We start from the raw sequence: 10468 nt of genomic DNA on the forward strand, positions 1-10468 counted from the left end.
AGCCTCATGGATTGGGATTAGAAAGGATATTTTCTAGCAAAAGATTGAATATAAAATATGTCCAAGTATGGCACCTATTGTAATAAACAAGAGCAAGGACTAAAAATGTGATCATCTGGTTCTTGTGAAACAATAAAGAAAAGATAAAAACTATTTTTAGACCAATGTGGGCTAATGTTGAATCTATGGTACATTCTATTGATGGTTTTGTTATTGGACATGTGCAAGAAGAGGTCTCGTTGAATGGAAAACAAGGCTTTCATGTTGATATTCCGGACAAGATTCCATTGAGAGAGAGAGGGTATTACTAGGAATGGCAACGGGTTCGAGGCGGGGAGTAAATTCCCCACCCTCGAACCCAACCCCCAAATCACCCCATCCCCGTCCTCGATCCCCGACGGGGAAAGTAATCCCCCCTCCATCCCCGATTCCGATGGGAATGAATTCCCCATCGGAGACCCGAATCCCCGAAACTAAGAGAGAGAGAGAGAGGACCGTTGGGACTTGAGAGAGTTTATGTCAATGATGACTGATGAGAGAGAGTCCGAAGGGTAACAATGATGGTGATGACGGTCGGCGACGATGATGAAGGTTAGCGGTCTGCGAATCGGCAACGAAGACAAAGTCTCTTCCTCAATTCTTTGGCCTCTCCTCTGTTCGATGTCCGACAGGCGAGTGGGCAGTGGTAACAGTCAAGTATAGCAGTTGATGGTTGGCGATTCGGCGACGAAGATGAAGCTAGGGTTTACTGGTTTTGTGGTTCAGTTGCCTCTCTTGAGTCTTCTCTGTCGAAGATAGAAGAATGAAGATTGGTAACTGGTTTAGTCGAGGGTTAAGGGTTTTCCAACTTTTCAAGTTTTCTTGATTTCTTTGAATTGTGTTTTAGACTTTTTGTTTTTACTATTTTATAAATAAATTAATAATTAGTATACTTATATAATATAATATTATATATAATATTAATCGGGGATGGGTCGGGGTGGGGATTGCATTCCCCGTCCCCATCCCCATCCTCGACCCCATCACCACCTCGATCTAATCGAAGGGCTTTAATTTCTTCCCTAACTGTTTCTCGACTTCTTGTCTAAACTCTTTGAACTTTTCAAAGGATTCAGACTTATGTCTCATTAGGTATACGTAACCATACCAAGAATAATCATTAGTAAAGGTTATGAAATAACCATGCTGATTACGTGTCCTAACATTCAAGGAACCACATACATTAGTATGTATCAGGTCAAATGTGCCTGTAGATCTTTCAAGCTTACCGTTAAATGGCAATTTCATCATCTTACCCTAAAAGCAAGGTTCACAGGTTGGAAGATCTTCCACAGTTTGAAAATCCAAAGGACTATCATTTACCAACCTTGTGATATGATCTTTGTTAATGTGACCAAGTCAATAATGCCATAGGCACGTGGGACTAACTATATCACGGATTCTTTTCTTGGGGGTTACTTCTGACGTAGTTTCGGTAATGTTGGTTTCCAGAGAGGGATGGAGAACATAGAGACCATTCTCAAATTCCCCATATGCTAGGAATTTGTTATTCCGTTTAATAGTAATCACATTACTAAACAAAATAGTTGCAGAGGTCCTCAAGTAAAGTGTCACTTCTCCATCACTATGTCTTCTGCTTATCTTGAACCTCTGGAGTTTGTTACACGCATGAGTCGAAGCCCCGGAGTCAATACACCAGGAAGCAAAAGTGACCAACAGATTGGTCTTTATGATGAAAGAATCAAACATACCTTGTTTCTTAGTCTCCAGGTATTGAGGACAATTCCTCTTTCAATGGTCAGTCTGCTTGTAGAAATTACAAGCATCCAATGCCTTGTCTTTCTTTTGCTTTTTGGCTTTGCTACCCTTCTTCTGAGCCTTCCTTTTAGTCTTCTGCTTTTTCTTACCCGATTTGCCACCTTCAATAAGCATGGCTATCGGCTTATCCTTCTTAATCAGTTCTTCAACCCTCTGCAACATATTGTTGAGTTCTTAAAGGCTAACATTTATCTTATTTATGTTGTAATTCATGATAAACTGGTTGAATGACAGAGGCAAGGAAATGAGAATAGCATTAATTTTGATGTCATGAACTAACCCTAACCCGAGAGCCTTTAGTTCATTGATATAACCCATCATCTTTAAATAATGGTCATGAGCTTGTTGGTTCTCAATCATTTGTGCGGTTATAAATAATTTTAAGACCTTCTATCGAGTAGAATGATATGCTCTTTGTACAGTCTTCAGACTATCCAATATATCCTTGGACACTTCGATCTTATCGAATTGTCGCTGTATCAGATTGTCTAAAGATACTATAATACAACACCGAGCAAGAGAATTTTTCTCTTCCCATTCTTGATACTCTCTCATTCAGGCCTCAAAAGCTCAGTCACCCGAACAATCTAGAGCAGGGTTCTTATCAATTTTGTCCAATTTCTCAGATGTCAGAACCAGCATAAGGTTTCGAAACCAGTAAGCATAATTAAGGCCCTTGAATTTGTTATCATCCAGCAACTTGGTGAAGTTTCCGTTTGCCATTTCTGGTAAAGGCAAAACAAATTTATAAGTCCACAACCTAAATTGATTCATGTAACCACATAGAAAGGGCTTTTAATCTATGTTCCATTTCCATTTTGTGCATCTCTGAGATTCCCTCCAATCTCAATGACGGAGATAGTTGTGTCTCTGGAAATGTGAGAAACCACATGGGGTGCATGGTGCCAATTGTTTTAGCTGCAAAACCCCACCACCTTCTGTGAAGCATCTCATCCACTCATCTTATGGGCTTTCCCTTTGGCATCTGTCAAAAAAGGTTCATAGCCATTTTAGGTTAAACCTTTCTGTCCAATAAGTGCTCACCCATCATGTTTATGAACTCCAAGGTACTGTTAGAGAGTCTTCCATTTTAAAATAGGCCACTCCCACATCGGTCTATGATGCCCCTATCATCTTATGAAGCAATCTAGCCGACTGCATTAGCAGATGGATAGCCCAATTTTATGGTGCATCTCCACCCACCAATACAACCAACCTTCATACTAATGATGGAAGGCCTTTAGAGAATCACATGAAATTCCCTATCACATGCACTTACATTTACTAGAGGTAGCGAAAAAGGATAACTCCCTAGATTTGATTTAGGTCAAACCAAAGTGGCTCCCACTAACTTTCATAAAGCCAGATTCAAAGTGAGCCCAAAACGGCTGGGGTTCCGGGGTGTTCCTCTTGGGGAGAAACTAAAGCAGGCCCCACTTAGATGGGAGATCATCCAATGATCTTAAGGACACCATGGCAATGATGTGCATTCAGCCATGGTGTTCACAAGAGCCACTATCGAATTGACATGGGCCAAGTGCTTATGGCCCATGTACACAGCACATCACATCACATACATCACATGCATGAACATCCACAATTGATCCAATCAATTAAATAACTATAAAATCCATAATTAAAATTTAAAACCTTTTTAGCCCATTTAAAGTCCATGATACTATAAAATGATATTATCTAGGTATATGAGCTGAACTGCAAAGAGCAGTTCGGTCCATATATTATTTATGTTGAATTGGGCTAAAGCAGTTTTAACAAATTAAAACAGGGTTTTACAAAGGTGGGCCGAATTGCATTTTGCAATTAGCCATCAAAACTTCAGCCCATATATGGAATTTCAAGACTGTGAGCAGGCCATATTGAATCATAGATTCGGTCCAACCTGTTTGGTCCAATCTAGTTCGAATGGGTCTAGGGTTTGGTGTTTAATTCAAGATTCAATTCAAGAAAATGATATGAAAATTAGATATGGTTGATAAATGACAATCAAAATCAGCAAATAAACATATCAGTGGGTTGTTCGCGTGGATCCAAACCTGCAAGAAAACAGTCAGTCACAACTTACAGATTCAATTTCTGCAAATTGCAGATCGTAGATTTCTTATCTGTGCATGTTTTCTCCTTCATGTGAACCAACTTCTTCTTCAATGAAATAAAATAGAAAAAAACCTATTTTTTTCTATTAAATTACATTAGAATCAAATCCTATACATTTCATCTAAAAATTAAAAAAAAATTATTTACAGACCAAGAATGAATAAAATACAACAGTTGCATAGATATATTGTGCCAATAAAAGACTTCGATCTCCACCATACGAACAACCCAAAAACCAAGAAATATAAATAGAATACTTCTAAATATATTGTAGATTAATAAAGATTTAATTTTCAAATCACTCACCCAAAACTAGGAACCTATTTCCCAGTGAAAAATGTTAACTGTGCAAATCGGGTAGAACGCCTTTGCCCAATTGTTCAAATCCAGATCTCATCTAAATTGGTTCAAGACTTGAACCTGACTCTGATACCACTGAAGGGATGGGTGATCAATCATATGGATGGTCAGATCCTACAGGAAGGTTGGGCAAATTTTCAAAATTTTCTTTTACTCTCATCCGAGAACCATATTCCCTAATTTAGAAAACTGCATTTTCAAGGTTCGTTCTTGAAACCAAAACTGGACCAGGTTTGAAACCAATAAGAAGTGAGGGATATACCTGATATGAAGTAGCAGTAACTCCCAACGTAGGTGTTCAAGCCCAAAGAGAAGACCAAAACCCGCTCCACTGAAGATGACACAGTGTGTAGTGAAGCAGGATCAACAGGATGGTTCTTTAGTAAGAACCTGAATTCTTTAACAAGAATTGGGTAAGGGCTAGTGAGCACGACTTCAGATTGTTTCTTCTACCAAGAAACAATATCAAGAACACTTATTGATCAGATCCACAAGTGGAGATCGAATTGGGTAGGGGTGGCAATAATTGGGGAAGAATTATGTAGCTTGCTGTTGTGTTTAATTTGAAGAATTCGGCCCCTATTTATAGCTTTCTTGGATCAGCCTCCTAATCTAATTAGGAGAGAGTTTCTTAATCCAAATCTTATATTTGGATCTAGACTCTTAAATGGATAAGACTTGTCTTATCCTTCAACTAATCCTAATTAGTTCATAACTAAATTCGCCCCCTTTTTAATTAACTAAATTAAGCCTAGTTCGAATTGGGCCTTAGGCCCATTAAGCTTATGTCCTCACTTACTCTTTAACCTGCTACCCAGTTGGATATCTTTGTATGGCGTGGGACCCTAAATTGATCGACACATCCGTCACATGGGTTCAGCCCAGACTTTGTTACAAGGCCTAGCCGAATTCATTATAGGAGACAGTGAACCCCTGAGTCCATTACCATGGGCTCTTAATGGGCCCAACATTTACACTAAATGGTTTTGGATCCAACCACCTTATGAAAACCCAAGAACTATGGGTAAATGCAAGATTAGCTCATTCATTAGGTATTATCCTCAATGGTCTTACACTTAACTTCTCAGCCCATATTGATCAAACACTGCCCGACAAGAGAGGACCTCTCCCCCAGTTGCAAGGTACAGTGTTGCACTCTCCACTCACATGGATCCCAAGAATTAAAACCTTTTGCAAACATTTTGAAACCATAATATATATATGTATGTATATATATCTTTATAGAAATATATCTTGCAAAACCAAATTTCAACGTTTGAAATCAACTGTTGGCAGTTTAGGTTTCCATCAGAGAGAGTGCATTCCCCGATCATTCACTTTGTCTGACAAAGGGGTTGATCCTGTCACTATGATCACCCATTCAGGTGAATTATTGGATTGTCCCAACATATCCAATTTTTTACCCCTTCTAAGGATCTCACTGACTAGCATATCAAAGATAGCCCAACCCGACACCTAGTGCAGTATCATAATCGAGTCTAGGGGTCAGGTGTAACATTCCAGTTTTGCCCATCTATCTCCAAGGTCCAAGGCAATACTGGAATTTGGTATAGTTCAGGGTTTCAAGAAAACTCACTGCATGTACCTCAGGTCTCACCCTAGTAGCTGAGATAAGCCACCCCAACCAACTCGGTGGCATATCGGTGTTAACCTTGGCAGGATAAATCTCCCCAGATCTATCTAACAGCTGTGAAGATTCTAAACTAATACAAGTCTCATAAGTGTCCAGTTTAAGGGTATTACACAGAAACACACCACAATGACATGAATCAATTATGTACTTTATTCATTTACAATAAATGTAAAATATACATCAATCAGATTAGAGTTAAGGGCATAATTGTCTAATCCTAGCATAATTACTCACAAAGTTAATGTGGACCCTTCAATTAGACTAGTTAGACAAAGAAAATGAAACCCTACCCCAGAACAATGGAGGGTAGTTGATGAGGAGGTCAGGAAGCTCCTAGCAGTAGACTTCGTTAAGGAGGTCCAGTACCCAAGTTGGGTGGCCAACCCCGTGCTGGTGAAGAAGGCCAACGGAAAGTGGCACATGTGCGTCAACTACACCGACCACAATAGAGCCTGTCCAAAGGACTGCTTTCCCCTTATTAGAATAGACCGCCTGATAGATGCGACCTCAAGGCACAAGTTGTTGAGCTTCATGGACGCTTACTCCAACTACAACTAGATTAGGATGGACTTAGCCAACTAGGATAAAACAAATTTTGTAACCGAACTGGGGCTTATTGCTATAAAGTGATGCCCTTCGAACTGAAAAACACTGGAGCAACCTTCCAGCACCTTGTAAACAAAGTTTTTGAATCGTTTATTGGTAATAAAGTTGAATGTTATGTTGATGGCATGGTTGTGAAGACCCAAATTTCAAATTCTTTAATTGATAATTTAAATTGTGTTTTTCAAATTCTAAGGAAATTTAACATGAAGCTCAATCCGAATAAATGTGTCTTCGGGGTCACATCGAGCAAATTCCTTGGCTTTATAGTGAACCGATGTGGCATCGAAGCCAACCCGGACAAGATAAAGGTCGTACTAGATATGAGACCACCCCAAAAAATAAAGGAAGTCCAAAGGTTAACTGGCCACTTATGGCAATCAAAACGAACGAAAACTTTGAGTGGACCGAAGAGTGCTAACTCACTTTCGATGAACTAAAAAAATACCTAAGTACCCCACCGGTTCTAACCCGACCTGAAGAAGGAGATGAACCGAAGCTATATCTCTCTACGAGTTACAAGGTGGTTAGCTCGGTACTAATCAGAGAAGTAGACTTGGCCCAATAGCCCGTCTGCTATGTAAATAAAGTGTTGTAGGCAGCCGAGGCCAAATAGCCCGACATCGAGAAGTTGGCCTATGCACTAGTAATAGAAACTCGAAAACTGTGCCCATACTTCCAAGTCCACACGATTTTCGTCTTCACCAATAAACCCTTGAGGCATGTTCTACTGAAGCTCAAGGTGTCAGACAGGTTTAAGAAGTGGGTCATTGATTTGAGCGAGTATGACATCCGGTTCGAGCCACGCCCAACAATCAAAGCTCAAGTCTTGATAGATTTCGTGGCAGAATGCATGTTTGGCACGCCGGCCATTGAGGTGGCTGAGCCAATTGGCACGTTGGAGGTGTCAACTAGTGCGGCACCAGTCTTGGTCAGAGAAGGCCCAACTTGGGACGAGGAGCCCTAGATCCTCCACATAGATGGCTCGTCTAATCAGTGAGGAAGTGGTGTTGGACTCATATTGTACGGGCCAAGCGAGGTGAAGCTAGAGTATGCTCTCCAGTTCGGATTCGAGGCATCGAACAATGAAGCGGAGTACAAGGCACTGATAGCCAGCCTAAACGTAACGAAGGAGATCAACGCAAAACGCATTATAGTATACAACGACTCCCAATTGGTTGTGAATTGGGAGAATGGAGAGTATAAGGCTTGGGATCCTACAATGATGGCTTACCTGGCTAAAGTGAGGGAACTCCTATCGACCTTCCTTTCCTGGTTTATTCAACAAGTACTGAGGTCAGAGAACGCCGAGGCCGACGCATTGTCACCTTTGGCAAGCACAAGTGGCAACACCATGAGAACAATATGCATAGAAGACCTACCTCAGCCCAGCATTCTCGAGGGGGAGCCAGAAGAGATTGCTCCCGTCTTGCCAACAAAACCAAGCTGGGTTGACCCGCTTGTTGATTATTTGCTCCACAGGACCCTACCAGCTGACCGTAACGCAACTCAAAGGGTAGAGCGTCAATCAGCTCAATACATTATTATCGAAAGGTGATTGTACAGGAGATTCTTTACGCTCCCCTACCTACGTTGCTTACAGCCTTTAGAAGCAGACCGGGTACTCCACGTGATCCACAACTGTATTGGAGGTGTCTTGTGTGAGGAGCAGATCTGGTCTCCTGTTTTACCGCTTTCTTTTTGGCCTTTGATTATTTTTCCATTTTCTTTTCCAAGTATAAGGAGGTAGGGTCATCCTTTCGTTTAAGGAGTCGAAAGGCTCGATTGTTCCATTCCACTCTTGCATTCTTTCTAGCATGGATTTTTCAATGGATCCCAAACTTTCGAAACATGACAATCTAATACCTGTTGCGAATGGACTGTCAGTTATGTGTATCACATAACATTATATATGATTAAGACTTTTGAAAATATCAAAATTACCCTTTAAAATAAAACAAAATATTCATCATCTTCTCCCTAAAAAATATAAAACAGAGCACAAGCTATCTATCACAAACATCAAAAACCCTTCTTGCATACAATGATTGCCACTCCTCCAAACTCCTCTACCAAATACTTGGTGCACAAAAACCCGGCCAAAGAAACCTTTTGATAAATTACTGCCATTTTTTAGTCTCCTGAAGTAACTGATTTCTTAACCCCCTCCCAACGCGCCTACCTTTAGGCCAATCCATCTCTCATAGCTTCCTGAAAACAACACTCGTTTCCCAAGGTCTTTTTGTAATAGCAATGCTATAGCAAAATGCTCCACACAATAAAATGCCTCCTCGGTTGAGTGGACCCCAGCGGCTTCAGCTCCAAGTCGATGGCCGAGCAGGTCATCGAAGCATGTTCCGATCTCTGCTCCATCACCGCTATTATCAGAGTTCACAGGTGACCCCACTTCTACAGTTCCATGTACATTACTCTCATATTAATAGGCATTCTCTATCTTTAGTTTTGACTTACCAAGCGTCGTCACCTCAGGGATCGAGCTGAGACGACACGGATTTTAGTGAAACGTGGTGCCAGGCTTGTTCTCCCAGGAAAGCTGTCGAGGAAGCCAAGGCCCGTATTCTGGTTGAGTTTCTAGAGTCTTAAATCTTCATCATGGTTATCAATATATCTCACCTCTCTTTCTTTCGTACAAACCTTCGTTTCTGAGTTTGAATCCCTCAATTTGCCTCTCAATCTGCTCATGTGAATCATGTCAGCACCCAAGTAAAAGAAAATAAATTTATTCTATTTTTTTTTCTCTTATTATTTATTTTATCTGGTTCGTAAATCAACTTCAAATATATGAATTAAAAATGAATGAGAGAATAATTGATATATAGAAAATTAGATGATACTTGAAGGGCAATTGTATCTTTTCACATGCCATTCTTTTTCTAATAACCTCTTGGCTTCCCTTTCCAAGTGTGTCGTTCATCCAGATTTCTATTTGTGCCTTCCACTTTCGATCTCAGCTTATTTCTCAGGGTTAGGACACCCTCATTTTTAATTAGTTTCTTCCTGTTTACCCTTGATACCCATGCGCAACTGTCATCAAGATTACATTAAGACTCCACGGAAAAACTGAGGAAACTGTTTAGTCTCACAGCTACCTAATAACTCAAGAAAAAGCAAAATAAAATTTAAAAAGATAAGGAAAAACAATGAAAAACTATTGGGTTTCTAGCATATAAAGCAACTTTTGGGGTTTAATATCAATAAAAGTAATATATTTAAAAATTTTCAAAAATACGTTAACTTTTTAAAAATAATATCAATAAAAGGCAAAAATACTGTTCATCTTCTTCTTCTTGTCATTTATTCACTAGAGCCGCCATCCGCCACCACCCGCCACCGCCATCCGCTACCAGAGGTGGACGGAGGCAGAGGTGGTAGCGGCGGCGCTAGTGGTCATTCCTTTGCCTGCTACAACCGCTACTTCTGTCTCCACCCATTTCCGGCAACATTGCTAGAGGCGGAGGCAGAGGTGGGCTGAAGTGGTGGCGTTGGACAGAGAAACCACAAGCGCCGCCGCCACCATCTCTACCTGTCAAAGGCGAAGGCAGCGGTGGGCGACAACAGATGGCAATGGTGGGCGGCGGTGGATGGTGGCTCTAGTGAACAAAAGGCAAGAGATAAAAGATAAACAATGTTTTTGCCCTTTATTGATATTATTTTTAAAAAGCTAACCTATTTTTAAAATTTTTTTAAATATACTATTTTTATTGATATTAAACCCAAAAGCCCTTATATAGCATTTCACTTCTCGGAAACCCGCTCATTCTAGCTTATATTCTATGCAAAGGTCAACTATCAGCAACAACTTACAAGCCTACAATGCTCCTTCAATATTCCTACAATGCTTGGACCCACACCACCTCAGAAGTGGACAAATTATAAATCTCGTCACAGGTGAAAACA

Source organism: Nelumbo lutea, chromosome 6, assembly GCF_056320005.1.
Source record: "Nelumbo lutea isolate HS-2025 chromosome 6, American lotus-T2T, whole genome shotgun sequence".
Taxonomy (NCBI): Eukaryota; Viridiplantae; Streptophyta; class Magnoliopsida; order Proteales; family Nelumbonaceae; genus Nelumbo; species Nelumbo lutea.